Raw genomic sequence first — 20351 nt, 5'->3', positions numbered from 1 at the left:
CCTGTTTGTAAAGTCTTCCCTAAATTAGGTAAAAAATAAAATGATATGGAGATAATGCAAATGTGTGTGTGTGTGTGTGTGTGTGTGTGTATATATATATATATATATATATATATATATATATATATATATATGTATATATCGTGTGTGTATGTGTGTGTGTGTGTGTGTGTGTTATAAATAGATAGTTAAATAAATAATTTAAATATCTTGGTAATGAAGAAGTCAAGGTAAGTCTCAGACTCTGCCTCCAAGGTTTTCCGTAATCTTTATTAAATTAGTTAAAAGCCTCTTTAGCTGGGGTCTTGCCAACGGTACTGAGTTGCCTCCTGAAGGGAAATCTGTTAACAGTACGTCCAAGATCATCCAACTTTACTTGGCGGAGGTTTTCGTCCTTTTGCAGCGTATTTCCCGTAGCTTAAAGGCAGAATAAGACTACTACTTCACTGTAACCTTTCCATAGCACGTCTTTGTCACCAGCATCCTATTTCAGTGTCTATTTCGTTAGCATTTCTATAGCATATCTTCGTCACTAGCGTCGTATTTTAGTGTTTATTCCTTATTCGAGCTCGGCACTGAAGATAAAGAGATGGTAATTTTTGACCAAGTTTAAGTGTACAGAATTTAGTCCTGAATATTATTGTATCTTCGTCACATTAGTATTTTCTGCATTTTTTAGAGGTTTATTTGCCCATAGTCCTGTGTGGTAAACTTGGAAAATTCTGCTTAGATATTAATTTGATTTTCTGAAGAGACGAGGTATATTCGATGCTTTTCTTGTAATGCTGTTTGAGTGAAGTAACACAGTGGTCGAAATTTCGGACTGGAGAAAGGGCCTGGTGTAAGGGGGTTCCAGACACCTCTTCCTTAGCGATTTATTATACATTTATTTATCTTAACATTTTCTTATGTGCCGTTTATATTGTTTTACTTTTGCACCCCTAACATAACAAGAGGATTCTGAGCTGTAATATTCAGAATAAATCACTGAAGAAGGGGTGTTAGGAAATCTCCATTGTGTTATAATGTTTTAATTTAGCATCACTGACATAACAAGAGGATTGTGAGGTGTAATACGCAGAATACATCACTAAAGAAGAAGTGTTGGGAAATCTCCAGTGCCCCATACAACTCCACTCACACTAACACGTCACGTAGGAGGAAATTACAGGCTTCGGATTTCGTACCAGGGGGCCCATGACACGAGGTTAGAGCCTTTGTTCACGGGTCAAGAAAAAAAAAAAAAAAAGATTATTTTTACTGTGTGCTGATAATAAAAGTAATAAAGGTATCGATATTTTCACCGTCAGTAAAATGTCTCACTTGCAGTTGAGGGGCATAAAAATCAAGACCCTCTTCTTCTGGCAACCCTAACAAAAAATCTCCTTCGCTTCCTTGCAGTTACCCACAACCCTCAACTGGGGAGTCTTCTCAAGTATTGTTGGGGATTTTCGTAACACTTCTTCCTTGGCGACTTATTTTGCCTTTTGCACCTTGTTATCCTCTTGTGAAGGGTGGATGAAGAATACACGAGGTAGTCAGAGTTTATTCCTGTGTAGTTTCGCTGTAAAATTTCATGTTCCTGATGCAAACTACATCAGTATTAAAATGATCTTAATGTTATGCTAGAGAATATTTAAGTGTATTGGTCAACATAAATGGCTGATAAAGAGATGCTGCGAACCGTCTTATGCCACAAGGAATACGACTTCATGAACTGCAGCTCTACCGGAAAGCCCACAGCCTCCACATCCTTCTTGCCCTGTCCCTCACTTCCCTCTTGCCCCGTCCACCCACATCCTTCTTGGCCCATCCTCCACATCCGTCTTACCCCCTCCCCCACATCCTTCTTACCCCCTCCCCCACATCCTTCTTACCCCCTCCCCCACATCCTTCTTACCCCCTCCCCCACATCCTTCTTACCCCCTCCCCCACATCCTTCTTACCCCCTCCCCCACATCCTTCTTACCCCCTCCCCCACATCCTTCTTACCCCCTCCCCCACATCCTTCTTACCCGCTCCCCCACATCCTTCTTACCCCCTCCCCCACATCCTTCTTGCCCCCTCCCCCACATCCTTCTTACCCCCTCCCCCACATCCTTCTTACCCGCTCCCCCACATCCTTCTTACCCCCTCCCCCACATCCTTCTTACCCCCTCCCCCACATCCTTCTTACCCCCTCCCCCACATCCTTCTTACCCGCTCCCCAACATCCTTCTTACCCCCCTCCCCCACATCCTTCTTACCCCCTCCCCCACATCCTTCTTACCCCCTCCCCCACATCCTTCTTATCCCTCTCCCCCACATCCTTCTTTTCCCTCTCCCCCACATCCTTCTTAACCCCCTCCCCCACATCCTTCTTACCCCCCTCCCCCACATCCTTCTTATCCCTCTCCCCCACGTCCTTCTTACCCTCTCCTCCACATCCTTCTTACCCTCTCCCCACATCCTTCTTATCGCTCTCCCCCACATCCTTCATACCTCCTCCCCCACATCCTTCATACCCCTCCCCTACATCCTTCTTATCCCACCTCCACATCCTTCTTATCCCCTCCCCCACATCCTTCTTACCCCCTCCCCCACATCCTTCTTTCCACCTCCCCCACATTCTTCTTCCTCCCCCCTCCCAGTCACAATCCCAGAGTTGTCATGTTTTACATTTTATTCTTGCTAACACAGGGCACGTTTTATCAGCTTGAGGTAGACATGCAAGAAAAGAGGTACGTGGAGTTAGTTTTTCATCCTTCCACTACCAGGCGTCTCTCCTCGTCTGAGAAAAATCGTCTGGTGGTAACAAGAATGACACAGACGTCCTCGAGGTGAAGCAGGCAGTCCTTTAGCGGCGGTGAGGTACTGTGAGCTAAATAAAATCGTCCTTCGTGAGTTGAAATTAATACGAACTCCATTATTCTCGACCAGAACGTGAGCTGTGATAATCTTTCAATATTCTCAGTAACGTAGAAGCTGAGCATAGTAGTAAAATCGGCTGTCATTAGCAGAAATAAACATATGCAAAGTAGGTAATTCGCAGCCAAAGGTAATGACCACCTTAACACGGGTACGTAGTGTTCGTTTTCTATTTGCCATCTTCGGACTAATTCATTGAGCTTTTGAAAGGGAGGACTTCTCGAACTGGAGGCGTTTTATATATACCTTTCATTAATGCTTTCAAAACGAGAAACCTTCCCTAACCTGAATGATATCGGCTAATTTACAGTAAAAATAAAAACAAAAGTACGTCATTGTAGCGAAGGAATTAATGTGGTTTGGTGGTGGGTCCCTCCTTCCCCCAACTAGCTCGCCTGTGCTGCACCTCCGCCACTTCATTCCACAAACATGAGTATTCGCTTGCTGTGTTAAGCTGAGGGACTCGTTTCTTTCAACTACGTAGCTTTTCTCATTTAAACAAACGCGCACACATGCAGGCAGGTAGGCAGGCGGGCACGCAAATAAGCAGACACGCACACAAACGCATTTACGCACGCACGCACGCACACACACACACACACACACGCACGCACGCACACGCACACACACACACACACACACACACGCACGCACGCACACGCACACACACACACACACACACACACACACACACACACACACAACTGCCACATCACTCACTGTCACACTAGGTTAAATTTTGTTGCACTGCACAGTGCCATATCACCCTCACCATGCCACATAAACCGTATATTACTAGTTTTAACAAGACAAACGACACCTTTGAAAGCCGCACCACGCAACCATGTTCATCACCCCAACACATACCAATAACTGTGCTTTGTCTGGGGACATACATCCCCGGCACATCCCAAATGCACAATAGACACGCTCACAAAACTCTACGGTTGCAACTGGACAGATTTCATCCATCAAAAAGGTACAGTGACTCATTGAGCAACGCAGTTAGGATCGCACACTGGAATTGGCCGCCTGTATAATTGGGACAAAAACTATCACACCTTACACGTCAGATTGTTACATCCCATTCTACCACACCACATGCTGACACTCTTCACATTAGCACACCTTACGGTCACACCACACATTGACACACCTCACACCGCCACATCCCACACTGCCATATACCACACCCCACATCTCACACCACCACACCACACACAACCACATCTCAAGCACCAAACCTCACACTACCATGTCTCCCGCTTCGCACCACACTTTTTCAAAAACTTTCACATTTTTACCTTGGCCAACACGGAAGTCTGGGGGGGCTATTGTTGCTGCATGTATTTTTTTCTCCTCTGATTCTGGCCCGACAGAGTGGTTTTTGGGTGTAGTTTAATACCTTGGGGACAATGAGATGTTTCGCATTTTAGTCTTGCTGCCTTTAGACGATTTTAATAAGCTTGGTGGGATTTATGTTGTTGCTGTAAGGGTTGGATAAAGCCTTCATTAACCGCTTTAATACGAGAGGTCTTCCCTATTATGGCTTTTTTTTATGCTACATTCAGACGGTTTTATTTAGCTCTGGAGGGATTTGAAACTAGTTATATGTTGTTCTCAATAAACCCTTCAGTATGAGAGGTCTTTTCTAATACAAAAATCGTCTGGTGGTTACAGGAACGAAACACAGAAAGGCCAGCTCCTTCCTAAAGCGATTATACCCTTCCCTCCGATGGCGTGGTGTTTATTTCATTCCTACTGCTGCCAGACGATTTAATTTAGCTTAAGAGAGCAGCCGAGTAGGAAGGGGGTTAATGGAGGCCGTATCCAGCCTCTCCAGTTCGAAAAAGTGTCTCCTGAGCTGAGTAAAATCGTCTGGAGGTAGCAAGAATAAATCGAAAAGAAACGTCATAAGCTTGAGTGATTTAAACTGACACGTTGGTAAAAGGGAGACTAAGCATTTATTATTGCTGCTACCAGACGATTTTATTTAACCTCAATAAGGTCCCTCGTGGTGAATGGGTTAAGTAGAGCTATTTATAACCCCCACCCCCTTCCTTTTTAAGAGTCCATCCTGAGTTGAGAAAAATCGTCAGGAAATAGGAAATATAATATGAAGATCACCCCTCCAGTCTCAGTGGATCAACCGGACGATTTTATTGAACTGGGAAAGGGCTACCATGTGTGTGTGTGTGTGTGTGTGTGTGTGTGTGTGTGTGTGTGTGTTTTAGGCTCTGGGTCACCCCCTCCAGATCGAAGAGTTTTCTGGAGGTGAATAAGGTAGTCCTGGGATAGCAGGAAGAGAAAGAGAGAGAGAGAGAGAGAGAGAGAGAGAGGTCCCTGGGATCAGTGGGTCCCCATTGACTTTTTCTTTTTTTGAAGCAAAATAAAGACGTCTTAGTCCAAATGAATGAACATCAGCATCCATAGCACAAAAAAAAAAAAAAAAAAAATGCCATATTAGTACTGAGAATAGACGCCATCGTACTGAAGAGGCTAATAACAGGGAAAAAGAGGAAGATAAAACACACAACAAAAAAACGACAAAAAAGAAAAAAGGAAAAAAAAAACACTAGTCACACTAAAGCCAAAAATCACAATAATTAGCATTGATTTGTGAGTCATTGTTCATCTTCCATAGCGATTTATTTTTGGAATTTGGACAGTTAATATAATTTTGTCCGTATTTAAATACCACAGAAGAGGACGGCAAGGAGTCATCAGCAGAATAAATCGCTTAGGAAGAGGTGTTAGGGAGCTTCCTTAGTTGACGGGAATACGGGCCACAGAGCAGTATTCTGGATCGCGTACGGGGATTAATGGCACCGCTTTCTTTGCGACAGGTTACGCAATTTACGCCTCACTATCCCTATATCTAATTGAAGTGCTATAGATAACGCACAGGATGAGAAAATGATAAGGGGTAACATGCAAAGTAAATCCATAAGGTAAACCTAAAGAAAAGAGGCGATATGGAGATTAAATCGCTAAAGCAGAGGTGTTAAGAAATCTCCATTGTCACTCGTAGCTTCTCTCCACTGTCCTCTCTCTCTCTCTCTCTCTCTCTCACACTGTTAAGGAGCCTCCCCAATACCTCTTCCTAAGCGGTTTATTTTCCATATTATACGTAACTAGCGTATTTTGCGTCGCTTAAATTATTCCGACACTGCCATACTCTGCTAAATAAGGTACCATACAAAATTATATTAGCCAGCCGAATCGAAAAATAAATCGCTGAGGTAAAGGTGCTAGGGAGCTTCCTTGACTGACGAGAATACGGCCTAAGTGGCTATGGAGATACCCTAGCAATTCTTCCTTAGTGATTTATTCTGCATAGTAAAAGGAAATAAAGGACCCGTATTCTCGTCAGTTAAGGAAGATCCCTGACACCTCTTTCCTAGCGATTTATTTTTGAAAATGGGTGGTTGATATCCTTTTGTACGTTATTATGCAGAGTATGGCCGAATTGGGAAGATTTATATAACGCAGAATAGCGGATGTATGTGGAATAACTGAAACAAAATGGAGAGGAGAAAGAGTGAGAGAATGGGAGTATGGATGGGGTATATGTGCAGGAGTAAGTGAGAATGAGAGAGCAAAGGAAGGAGTATGTATAGTTGTGAGTAAAAGATGGAAGAGGAGCATAAGACAGTATGGATCAGTTGGGTCAAGGATTGTGTGGGTAAAGTTGAAAGTTGGAATACAAATGTGGGCGATTGTGTGTGTGTATGCGCCAACGCAAGATCGTGCTAGAAGAGTGAGAGAAGAGTTCTGGACAAATGTAGAAGTGTGCATGGAAAAGTTTGGAAGGAATGAGAGAGTGTTTTTGATTGGTGATATGAATGGTAAAGTTGGGAATGTGAAGGTGGATGGAATAGTTGGTGAGTGGGGTGTGCCTGCTGAGATAGATGAGAATGGGAGTGCATTAGTGAACATTTGTGCTGGGAGGGGGTTGGTGATAGCCAATACCCTCTTCAGGCATAAAATGATCCACAGGTATACATGGCGAGTGATGAGAAGGGTGGGTGGTGAACTGAATGAAAGGAAGGCAATAATTGATTATGTGTGTGTGGATGAAAGGATGCGAAGATGTGTAATGGATGCAAGAGTTTATAGAGGTTGGGGGAGTGGACTTTCTGACCACTACTTGGTGGTGGCCAGAATTAAAATTCAAGTAAGATGGAGGAATAGAATAAGGGAAAGACGAGAGGAAGGAGTAGTTGCAAGGAGAGTGGAGTAGTTGCATGGAGTGGTTACAAGAGGATGAGAAAAAGGCAGAGTATAAGAGAGAAGTGGAGGAACGATTGGGCAAATATGAATTGGAGCAGATGGGAGATGTGGAAGGTGTGTGTAGGATATTTACAGAAGAAATATGTGCAGCATGTGATGTGGTGTGTGGAAGGAAGAGAAGACGGAGGGGGGTGCAAGGAACAGCATGGTGGACTGAAGAGGTGAAACAGGCTGTGGCACAAAAGAAGAAAGCATACAATGAATGGATGAGAAATAGGGGCGTGGAAGAAGTTGAGAGGCGGAAGAGAGAGTTATATGTAGAAAGAAAGAGAGAGGTGAAAAGATTAGTAAGAGAGAGTAAGAAGAGAGTGGATGAGGAATTTGGAAGGAATTTGAGTGTAAAGTGGAGGGACTGTAAGAAAATGTTCTGGAGAGAGGTGAAAAGAGTAAGACAGGGTGGAAGTGAAGTTAGCAGGGGAGTGAAAGATAAAAATGGTAGATTACTAGTGGAGAAGGGAGAAAAGTGAGCAGATGGAGAGAACACTTTAAGGAATTGTTGAACGTAGAGGATGGAAGTAATGCGAGTATAAGTGGCTGGGGAATGGCTGGGAGAAGGAGGGAGGTGAGAAGACAGGAAGAAATCAGTAGGATAGAAGTTGTGGAAGCAATGAAGAAAGTTAAATCGGGGAAAGCCCAGGAATTGATGGAGTGTGTGGTGAAATGCTGAAGCATGGGGGAGAGATAGTAGTAGAATGGATGTGGAAGATGTGCAGATTGGCCTGGGAGGAAGGTAGAGTCCCGGAGGATTGGAAGTCAGGTATAATTATTCCCTTGTACAAAGGAAAAGGGGAAAAAAGAAGTGTGTGGTAATCATAGGGGCATTTGTCTTCTTAGTATAATAGGAAAAGTGTATGGTAGGATACTTATTGACAGAGTTAGGGAAATAACAGAAGATTTAGTTGAAGAAGTACAGGGAGGGTTTAGAAAGGGAAGAGGTTGTGTAGATCGGATATTTATTCTTAGATCTTTAGTGGAAAAGTTTCTAGAGGGGGGAAAAGAAGTTGTATGTGGCCTTCATGGATTGGAAGAAAGCATATGACAGGGTGGATAGACAAGGATTGTAGAAAGTATTAAGAATATATGGAGTAGATGGGAAGTTGTTGAATGCTGTGAAGAGTATGTACGATGGTGCGAAGGCTGCAGTTCGTGTGGATGGTGAACTAAGTGAATTTTTCTCTTTGAAAGTTGGTTTGAAACAGGGATGTGTCATGTCTCCATGGTTGTTCAATCTGTACATGGATGGGGTAATAAAAGAGGTACAAGGTAGGATAGTGGATGTTGGAGTGGCCCTGGTGAGAGAGGATAGTGTTTGGAAACTCCATGTACTGTTGTTTGCAGATGATACTGTGTTGTTGAGTGAAGACGAAGGGGAGCTGCAAGGCTTGGTGGATGAGTTTGAGAGAGTGTGTAAGAAACGGAATCTAAAGGTGAATGTAGGGAAGAGTAAAGTGATGGTCTTTGAGAGAGGTGAAGTCAGTGAATGTACAGCGAGGTTGGATGGTGAGGCATTGGAAAATGTGAGTACGTTTAAGTACTTGGGGAGGGTGATGATGAGGATGGAGGTTTGGAGGGTGAAGGTGCATGAAAGGGTACAGCAGGGAAGAAAGGTTGCTGTTCTTTGAAAGCAGTGATAAGAAACAGGGAAGTGAGCATGGAAGTGAAAAAGTTACTACATGACAGTATTGTGATACCAACTCTAACGTACGGAAGTGAAGCTTGGACGTTGTTGGAAGGACACAAGTCAAGAGTGAGAGCAGTGGAAATGAGTTATTTAAGAGGAGCCTGTGGAGTCACATGGAGAGACAGACTGACGAATGAGGATATAAAGGAGCGTTGTGGTGTTGATGTGGATGTGATAGGAAGCGTTAGGAGGAACACACTGAGGTGGTTTGGCCATGTGGAGAGGATGGAGGGTGAAAGACTGACGAAGAGAGTGTATGTGAGTGAGGTGGAGGGGGGAAGAGGGAGGGGGAGGCCGAGGATGAGATGAAGGGATAGGGTGGAGAGATATATGAGAGAGGAGGGTGTGAGTTGGGAGCAGGGCAGTGAAATGGCGGGGGACAGGGCGACTTGGAGGCGATTTGTTTGTGGCCACCCCAAACGGGATTGAGGCGTCTGGCAATAGATAGATAGATAGATAGATAGAATAGAACCGTAAAGTGTAATAAACATTATAAATCGCTTAGGAAGAGGTGATACGAAGCTTTCTCAACTGACGAGAATATCGACCAATAACAACAGAATACTGTACAGAATAAATCAATAGAGAACAGGTACTACGGAGACTCCCTGCCACTCATGATTGTGCCCTGTCAACGTCTCTCTTAGTACAAACAACAGCCAAAAACAGCTTAACCCGACTACAGCCATTGTACCATCAACGCGACCCCAACACCCACATCAAAGCCAGAACAGAATAATAGATGTGTTTGATGCTTTTGTGTGCCTCTCACTCAATACTGACCACATCAAAACACACCACAACACAGCACTTAAAAAAAAAAAAGTACCATCAACATGACCACAATATCGACATCAAATGCACTACAGTTTACGAAAAGAAAAATGTACTGTAGTTGTGTTTGGTAGGGTTGTGTACTGTACTTCTGCTTCAACAATAGCAAACCTACCATCAACACATGTCAAACACTCACGATAGGGTCAACGTGCCACGACAAATAAACCATCAGCATCAGCAGTAGAGCCTCAACATTCATCTCAACGTTTTTTCCCTTCCATTTTCTGAGTCATGGCGCAGAGAAACTTATTTGTGCAGACTTTCTTTTACCTTCCTCCCCTCCCCCCCAGAGCTATCCTGAGTAGTAACATTCTGAAGTACTTGTCTCCCTACAGCCTTCTCTTTGACCGTCAGTATGGCTTCTGTTGGGGGTCTTTTCACAATTTCATATTTTTTGTCGTCGTCTTTTCTGGGCTTAAGTGAAACCTCTCCCACTTTTTTTGTTATAAACAGAACAAAGAAAAACAAATTAATAAAAAAAAGATAATCCATACACCAGATTACTGGCGTCGTCCATTCATCTCAAAGATTTTCGATCGATTTTGACACAGATCTTCGGTAACCACACTGTCCTTTTACGGTTTTTAGGCTTCTTTCTGTGCCTTGATCTCTAGCTCATTTTTGGGCTGTTCTATATCTGCTGTTGTAGACGGCCACTGTTATTCTAAAACTATAAATGGTGATGCTTCTCAGGGTTCTGTCCTTTTCCCCGCTTTCTTCCTCCTATGCATCACGGTACTTTTGAATTGCATATTTTGCCCTAGCCACTCAAATGCTGGTGACTTCACCCATCTCACTTCCACCCGCTTCTCACAGCGTCCGTCACAACAGAAACTTATTAATCACGAGAGGAAGATTTGGCACACGTAATTTAGGACTTATATTTTAAATTTCTGATTGATGTAAGAGAAACTGTTACTTTTAATTCATCAGTAAGCCAATTCCCATATCATTCACCCAGCAAAAATTTTCCACAAAAAAATCCCAGAATAAAAACAGTACAGTTTACAGCTCATTCCTTCTGCATATCTTCACCGTCATCGGACAAAGATCTTGGAACGTAGCTGAATCATGACTAAACTACGAGAACTATTAATTTTTATCAGACTTTGCCACACTTTACCACGTCGTATTTCTTGTTAAGGGAGTAAAACTGATTTTTTGCGATGTTACGAAGCTTATTCATTTGTCAGTTTCATCATATATATATATATATATATATATATATATATATATATATATATATATATATATATATATATATATATATATATATATATATATATATATATATATATATATATATATATATATATATATATATATATAATATACACGTTGTGTGTGTGTGTGTGTGTGTGTGTGTGTGTGTGTGTGTGTGTGTGTGACTTTTCTGCTTACCATGTGTACGGCGTGAAATCCACATGCCACAGTTTATACGCTGACAAATGCGGCGACGTAGAAGCGTCTGTACTGTTGGCTGGGGAATCTGCATACCAACCAAAGAATGCCAGGTGTGAAACTGATGGCGTCAGTATGCATCAGTGCTAACCATGTCTAGAAGTGATTTGGTTAGGACAAAGGGATTGTGTATCCGGCCATAAATTTCTCTCTCTGTTCCCCTAGCCCCCACCCCCTTCTCTCTCTCTCTCTCTCTCTCTCTCTCTCTCTCTCTCTCTATATATATATATATATATATATATATATATATATATATATATATCATCATCCGGACCTCCTTTCCCACCCAAGGGCAGGGTGAGGTATATATATATATATACAGTATATAAAATCACCCCAACCTCATATAAACAAGATAACAAGGGCTGTGGGCAAGGCATCTCAGTCACAGCATGTCTCATCCTCCTCCTGCGCTCAACAATACAGAGCAGGCTTGCAGTTTGACTGTTTCACCGATTAACACAAAATGCTAAACTTCCAGCACACCCAATACAAAACGCAGCTTAACACCAGCAGGAGAAATAAAAAGACCTCTGAGTCAACACGGGAAAACATTTGCAAGTTCTCTTATTTCCCCCATTATGTCCAAGCAAATCTAAGCATTGATGCCACAGTTAACACAGATAGCTCAAAGTTTACCCACAGAAACAGACTTGCAAGACAGGATTCTTCTTTCCTCCTTAAGTTGGAATCTGTACCGTATTCCGCCTTAAACGCAAGACGCAGGTCAACAGGATGACTGAAAAACTAACACCAACACCACAACAAAACAGATTTAACCACTTTCAACACACACTGCTCCATAACAATAAAAATATCGGTGCAGAGCCCAGGTGTTCTCCACGACCTTCAGAAAAACAACCACCAACAAAATCAGCACCAAAGCAAAGCAGACTTGCAGACTGATTTAAATCCCCCCTAGCAACACAAAATACAGCTCAGCGTAGATATACTGTAGAAGAGCGAGCATTATCGGACAAAAGCAACATCTCAACACCAGAAAAAAAAGCCTCAGATCTAAACTGCAAACATTCAGATTCCAAGCAACAAAGCACAAGAGTAAGACAGAAAGTCTGGGAATGCAAGACACAAACAACACTTAGAACAGTCACCAGAACAACTACCACAACCACAGTCAGCACCACAACAAAACAGACTCACAGAGAGATTATAACCCCTCCCCCTCCCCTTAGCAAAACCACTGCCACCACTAAACCCACTCACCCTTTCCCCATTCATCCTCCACTCTCTCTCTCTCTCTTTCTCTCTCTTCTCACACACGCCCAACACAAACCTAGCCTAACTTAATAGAGCCTTTACGTGTGTGTGTGTGTGTGTGTGTGTGTGTGTGTGTGTGTGTGTGTGTGTGTGTGTGTGTGTGTGTGTGTGTGTGTGCGTGTGTGTGTGTGCGTGCGTGTGTGCGTGCGTGCGTGCGTACATGAGTGCCGGCCTCCCAAAGATATATTCAGTTTTGTTGAAGCCAACAGGATGCATAGCAAAGCGTAGTGTGTTGCATATTAGATTCGCCTGAGTTCTTTTGTGTGCATGCTATTAGATTCAGTGTTTTTTATGTCTTTACTAAGTTTTTGTTCGTTTTTTTTATATATTTTTTGAGTATGTGATTTTATTCTTTGACTATTTTATTTATTTGTGCATCTTCTTTATTAGTTTATAGATTATTTCTCTGTTCAGAGCGATGGAAGGTTTAATATTGTTAGCCATAATATCATTAATTTTAGATTCTGTGTGACCTGGCATGAGCGATTTCTCTTCGGTTCTGATATACCTGGTAGTTCCAAATGGTTATAAGCAGGTAGACACCGACCTTGCTGAAGTGACTCATGGCGCCTGGACCCATATTTGCGTTTTTGGTAGAAAATAACACATGATTGATGAAAGAGAATATAATAGTAGAATGTGTCAGACCTCTTCAACCATATGTCAGTTTTAAGGTAAAGCGAGAGACTATTTTTTTTTTACGATCAGTTAAATATCCACCAGGTTATCTGTTATCTTTGTTCTCGATACTGCCATCATCATCGCCGTCGTTGTCGTCATCATCATCATCATCATCATCACATTCCTACTTATAAGTATGGTGTGCAGGATCCAGGAACAGGAAAAAAGTTAAAACAAGAGCAGAACTAACATCAGAATACTCAGTAATATTGGGCCACACCTCTATCTACTCATCACTCATTAATCCTTACTTCCAGTCCTTCAGGTATGCACGAGGTCAACTCTGGAACTGCCTTCCTCTCTATGTATTTCCTACTGCCTATGACGTCTAGTCTTTAAAATGCAGTGATTCCAGGCATCTCGACATGAACAGATCTTGAATTGGGCTCTTTGTTATATTGTTTTCATTTTTTCCTGGAGGGAACAGTCTTACGGGTTTCTGGCCTTTGGTTCCTTCTTCATTGCGTTACGAAAAGAAAAATCCAGCCTTCACAGTTCTTGGCTCCATTTACCGGCGAAATCATCCATATTTACCCCCTCAGCCAAAGACGTCTTTTTATATTACCATTGTTATCTTTAGACAATTTTATTTAGCTTTGGAGAGATTTTACAGGTGGAGGAGCTGACTACACCCTGCAGTAACCCCCTCAGTATGAAATAATCTATCTTTCGACGTAGCTGTCTGTCTGTATATCTGTTTATCTCTCTCTCTGTCTGTCTGTGTCTATTATCATTCTATTTGTGTACAGTATGTCTCTGTTATCAGCCTGTCTCTATTTATCTGTCTGTCTTTCTGTTCATCCATTCATTCACGTAACTCCCATTCCAACTAACAAATCTTTCACAAACCAAACAAAATAGCTTGAAGTGTCAATAATAAACCAAAAAAAGACGTCACCGGATTCAAAGATTTAACATGACTCACGAAAATTACCACCAATAGCATTTTTTTTTTCTGAACTCCTGCGTATTTGTTTCTGTTCCTTCAGTACGATAACACTTTCTATTTTTTCTTACATCCTTCGAACAGTTTTATCCAACAGAAAAATCGCTTCAGAGTGATGGCCTGAAATATAACCCATATTAACCCCTTCGCCACCCCGACGATTTTTCTATAATATTATCGATCCTGCCAGGCTGTTATAATTTGTGCTGGGGCATTCCCTCGTAGCGAAGAGCATAATATCATTGTGTACAGTCAGTTACGAAAGTCCGTGTGCCTCTCTTTCCATTTTCCTCAGTGAAGGTTATAGATGCCTGAACGAGGAACAGCGGAGCATACTGTATATCACCCGCAGATGAATCCACTACGCCAATTTTTCTTTTTTTTTTTTTACAGCAGATGAACAGAGAAACAAAAAACTAATATTAAACTAGAAAGCCCTCAGAGATAGCATTCCACCGCCAGTGACATTGCCATGAAAAAGGATCCGGATCCGCCCTCAAATTTAACCAGTTCTTTCTTGGTCCGTGGCTCACCTTTCCACAAAATTTGATTGAAGTTCATGGAGATCTTTTGGAGATATTCTGCGGGGTACTCCGGATCCGGATCAAAACATTTATTCCTTGGCCCCCACCCTTCTATAAAATATCATCAAAATCCGTTCATAACTTTTTGAGTAATCCCGGATCCGGATCCGTGTATATAGGATCCTGATCCAGATCCGCCCCATAATTTAATTATTTCTTGGTCCATGACCCACCTTTCCACAAAATTTCATCGAAATTCATTGAGAACTTACTGAAATATTTTTCGGGATACTCCAGATCCGGATCCGGACCCACCCGAAAATTTAATCATTTCTTCCTTGATCCATGACCCACCCTTCCACAAAATTTGTTCAGAATCACTTTTTGAGTAATCCTGCTAACAGACAAACAAACAAACCAACGCGGGCTAAAACATAATCTGCTTGGCGGAGGTAAAAATCCATTGACGCGTCTATAAATCCAGCCATGTTATTGAGATAGGAGAAGAGAATGGACACTTGTAATTGTTTGCACCTCCACTCATCCATATTTTTATGCGGAATATCACTACCTTACGCCAGTGGGATGGAGTCTAAAATTACCAGCGGCTGGAGAATGAGGGCAGGGATGTGGTGTGCATTTCACCCAGTACTTTAATGGTTGTTACCCTTGCTTTTATGTTTTCTTGTGCTGTTTTTGGATCCTTGCCACCCCAGTATTGCCACCCCAGTATTAGGGGCTGGATGATTGATGATGATGATGAGGAGGAGGAGGAGGAGGAGGAAGAGGAAGAGGAGGAGCAGGAGAAGGAAGAGGCGGAGGAGGAGGAGACCATTAGTCGGCAGGAGTATGATGACGACGATGATGATGATACATGCACGCCTATCAGTGTCCTGTACGGTCAGTGTGAGACGCCGTCGAGGAGCCTACAAGTAGTGGCGTTGTGTCCCCAGGGTGGAGTGAAGCAGCTGCGGCAATCACTCAGGGGCCAAACCTCCTCATATGTCCCTGTACCTAGCCGTGGGAAGGATCCTGGTCCAGCCCTATCGAGGCGCTCTGTACCGCAATGGGGCGCTTATTCCCAATACGATATATAAACGAGAACTACCCTGTACCTGTAGGACGACCCCACAGAAGGAATTACTTGTCTGTGGTCCACTTGTCGGCTTGGCCAGACAGACCAGGGTGAAGCACAACAACAACAATAACAGCGATAACAACTTCATTATCAACATTAACATCATCATGATCATCATCGTCAGCATCATCAGCAACAACAACTTAACAACAACTGTCTGAGTAATTAACACCTTGCGATAGAGGTGACACCTGGTTGCCTAAGTCGTGCAACTTCCAGATGAGTTTATTCAACTTTGGAAATGCCTCTCTCTTGGACAGAGTTATTGGAGGTTATATCTGGCCTCTAAAATAAGGCTGTCTCTCCTAACATGAATGATATCGTCTGGAGAGAGCAAGAGTAAAATTTGAGAGGTTATTGTAGTGAAGAGATTGAGTACTTTATTCCTTGTTTTCTGAAGACCGAATCAAAATCAGCAAGACCAAAAGTATCCAGAAATCACAGGGACGCCGTGTCCCAAATTTGGCTTTGAGCCGAGACCTTGACCTTTGATCGATCTGGACCAAAGTAAAATCACTGCTTCCCAAATCCACACACAGTCAGTCTTCCAGTTTTGATCCCAAACAGATCTAGTTGTCATTTTTTTTTTTAGGTAAATAGGTATCATCGCACTAAGAAGTAATGTTACAGACGCCATTATCAGCCACTACCACACCGTACACTGCCACACCTGACACTACAACACCTTACTCTACCGCACCTCACACTACTACGAGTACACGTCACATTACCACAACTGACCCAAGCACAATTCACATCACTTTAATAGCAAGACTGTTCAGTTGGGTCCAGATATTCCTTTCCACCTCAGTAACTTTAACCTCAAACTATGGCATCCTCACACACTATCTCCCATAATAATATAATCAGGACTTCGCGGCATAGCAGCTGGTAGCAGGTAGTACTATATTTATTATTGGAACGTGTGCTACTGTGCAATATTTACAGAGTGCCAGGCCTGGGGGGGAGGGGACTAGGTTTACGATGGAAGTGTTGGAAGGTGGGGTGGGACCGGAGTGTAATGGTATTGTGATGAGGAGAGGTAGATTGAGATGATTTGGGCATGTGGAGAGGATGGGGGATGATAATTGGGTGCAGAAAGTGAGAAGTTTTAACGTTAGGGGTAGGGTTGCGAAAGGTACACCGACAAAGACCTGGAATGAGGTCATTGAGTGTGACCTCAAGGATAAAGGGACTGAATGGGGAATCTGCAAGAGATCGACCAGCATGAAGAGCCGCCATTAGGTGATCAAGGTCGACGCATGTAAGCATGTTGGAGCCTTTAAAAACGAAATGATACCAGGATGGGGAGGAAAGCCTGGCCGCAGCAGTACATAGATACATACTTACTAACTGACCAGATCGTAATAGCTATATTCTTATCACCTTAACTTGGCCCAGATTTTCTTCCTTTTGCAGCTTATTTCACGTAGTTAACATAATATTTTAGTGTTAATGTATAGTTAAAACTTGGTCTTCCAAATGAGATGTTATTTTTAGGCCAGGTTAGAATAAAAAGAGTATAGGTCTTCAGCGTCGCTAATCAAGGTATTTGAGAGGCCATGGTAGGTAACATGACCCTAATTACGGTGTTACAGTGGAGAAAAACAATGTGTGGATGGATGAAAATACGTCAGAGAGGTGTTCCATTGGTTTCCTTTCTCTCTCTCTCTCTCTCTCTCTCTCTCTCACAAACACACACACACACACACACACACACACACACACACACACACACACACACACACACACACACACACACACACACACACACACACACACACACACACACCATTGACCCACTGTTATCTGCCTTGTTTTTGACATTGCTTTTGCCTCTCCGTGGTGGTGGTGGTGGTGGTGTTGGTGATGATGGTGGTGTTATGCGTCACCACCACAACGCCATGATAATTGTTACCACCCTCATGCAGGGAGGGTAATGTTTGGGTCTCTCTCTCTCTCTCTCTCTCTCTCTCTCTCTCTCTCTCTCTCTCTCTCTCATGCTGATCCTTTTCAATCCAGCGACGTATCTTATATTCTTGCCATCTCCAGACGATTCCCTTCATCTCAGGATAGATTCTTCGAAATAGACGAGTCAAATAAGGCCTTCCCAACTTCCCAAATAAATAACAGATAAACTACCTCGGGATTCTTTATATTTTTATTGAATGCACTTTGTAATGTGGGATGCTGCATGATCAACTCTGTACTCGTTATACACTAACTGGGCCTAAAATTATCGTCCCTCCACCTTGAATGTTGAGCAATAACAAGAGATCAGCACTGGAATATGATAGTAGTCACGAAGAAGTGCTGTGAAAAAGATGTACTGCAGAGCCGCACACAGCATTGTTCTTTTCTTATATTGAGCTACGAGAAATAGGCTGTAAAAGAACGAAAATCTGAGCCAATTTCAGGTGAAAAGAGTACAGTAATCATCAGCGTTCCATAGATGCCCATTCGGAGTTTACATGCCTTCCTTCCCTCACGTGATTCGAATTTTAAGCATACGACGGAAATTCATAACAGCGTCACCTACTGGCCTCACTTTATATAGGCTGGTTGCTATTGACTATATCTGAGCCAATCCTGCATATGGAGGTCGAGAGGGGAAAAATTGTTTGTCACTGAGAAAAAAAAAAATCATTCAGAGGAGACCTACTTTTTTTTGCCTGTATAGCTGGTGGGTAATTTTTGGTCTTTTTTGTCTGTTTGGGTGTATGCCTGTCCGTCTGTTTTGGCTCCAGTTATTGACCTAGAAACCTATTTATCGTAGGGTGATAGCTGTTTATCTAGGGTAAGCTCGAACAATATGAGGGGCTTGATCAAGTGTTAATTGTCGCAGGAATAAGAAGTAATTTTATCCAGAGGCAGGTTTTTTCTTTTTCCTTTTCATTTCTTGGTCTTTCCTTCTTCGTTTTTCTTTTGTCCATTTCCAGTGTAGCGGATAGATAATAACAGTGTTCTTGGTTTCGTGTGTCGATTTGTGTTTTCATCAGTCAGTGTGTTCAACTCTTTTATTCTGGATATCTACGTTATATTCTAATGTGCAGGAATAGATAATGGAATTTTTTTTAGGTGCTCTCTTATATTTTTCGAAAATTCTGAAGATTTGATATTCCATTTTTTTCCCCTATTTCAGTCATTCAAGTAACATTTGTTATTTTAATGTATTTCCAAACAGTTGAACTTGGAACGAAAAGTTACTAGATGGCCATGAATGAGCTTTATCAATTTTGCACGGGAGAAATTAACATAATAGCCCGGAACACAAGCGGTCTGTGTTGATTATATAAAGCATACTAAGCTCTATGTGAAAAAGAGCACTAATAGGTCCTCCCATGAAATATAATTGTGAACGGAATATATGTGAAGCGAAATTTGCGTGTGAGTTGTGGGGAGGGCAGCGTAATGGCGTGGGACAGCGACATGGAGGCGATTTGTTTGTAGCCACCCCTTCTGGGATTAAAGCTTCTGGCTTTAGATAGAATAGATAGAAATTTGCCTCAGGTGGGCGGTTATCCCTTCATATCTTGGGCATTTTTTATTTTTACCTCTTGATTATCGATTTCTTTACTTCTTATTTCTTTTTTCATTTATATATATTTTTTTGTAATTCTTGTTTCATTTATCCTTTTATTACCGTAGATTCTCTTTATATATATATATATATATATATATATATATATATATATATATATATATATATATTATATATATATTATATATATATATATATATAATATAATTATGCTTTTCGTAGTACTTATTTTTTTATATCTGTTCTTTTTATGTTGTTTTCTTGTTATAGTTTTTAATGTGGTTTTATTCGTCTCCGGAGTTGTTGTTTTGATGTTGTTAATCTTCCCAGCCTTACATCTACAACTCTGATTCATGGTGGTTGTATTTTTTGACATCTTTTTGTTTTTCATTGTTTTTACTTGGTCTTTTTCGTAATTTTCTTGTTTTCATACTGTCCTTTGGTTGAGCTGGCGTCTGGGTTTGTTTATTTTCCAAGTGTTGTAATTTTCCCAGTTTATGTTTTGCCAGAGCTCTCTTTTATTACTGTTCTTTTTGTCTTTATTTAGTTTTCGTCTTAGTTTGTCTTGTTTGTGTGTTTTTTTTTGTTTCCTTTTTTAACTGTTTTTAATTTTTCCTCGTTCGTTGTTCATTTTTTACCTCTTGTCATTTTGTAAGTTTTGTTTTGTTATCATATTACGGTTTACTTGTTCCTTGTTTGCTGTTCTTGTCGCTTTTTTCCTGTGCCATAATTTACTTTCCTTTAGTTATTGTGTATGTCGTTTTATGGTTTTCTAGTTTATCCTTAATTGCTGTTTTTGTTTTCAGTTCATTGGGGGCCATAAATTATTTTGTTTTAAAGATTTCGTGCCTTTTGTCTTTTTTGTCATTTTAGTTTTCTAGTTATCTTTTCTGTTTTTGCCGTATTACTTGTTTTAAATGTTTCCATGTTTTTTGTCTTATTTTTTGTCATTTAACAGATTTCTGGTTTTCCCTGTTTCCTGTTTTTGTTGTTTCTGGTGTTTGGGGGAGACATAATTTACTTTGTTTTAAAAATTTCTGATTTTTTCTTATTTTTCTTTTTGT

Source organism: Coenobita brevimanus, chromosome 62, assembly GCF_032717465.1.
Source record: "Coenobita brevimanus isolate Jiangsu-jjx chromosome 62, ASM3271746v2, whole genome shotgun sequence".
Classification (NCBI taxonomy): domain Eukaryota; kingdom Metazoa; phylum Arthropoda; class Malacostraca; order Decapoda; family Coenobitidae; genus Coenobita; species Coenobita brevimanus.
This window is presented reverse-complemented; position numbering follows the sequence as displayed.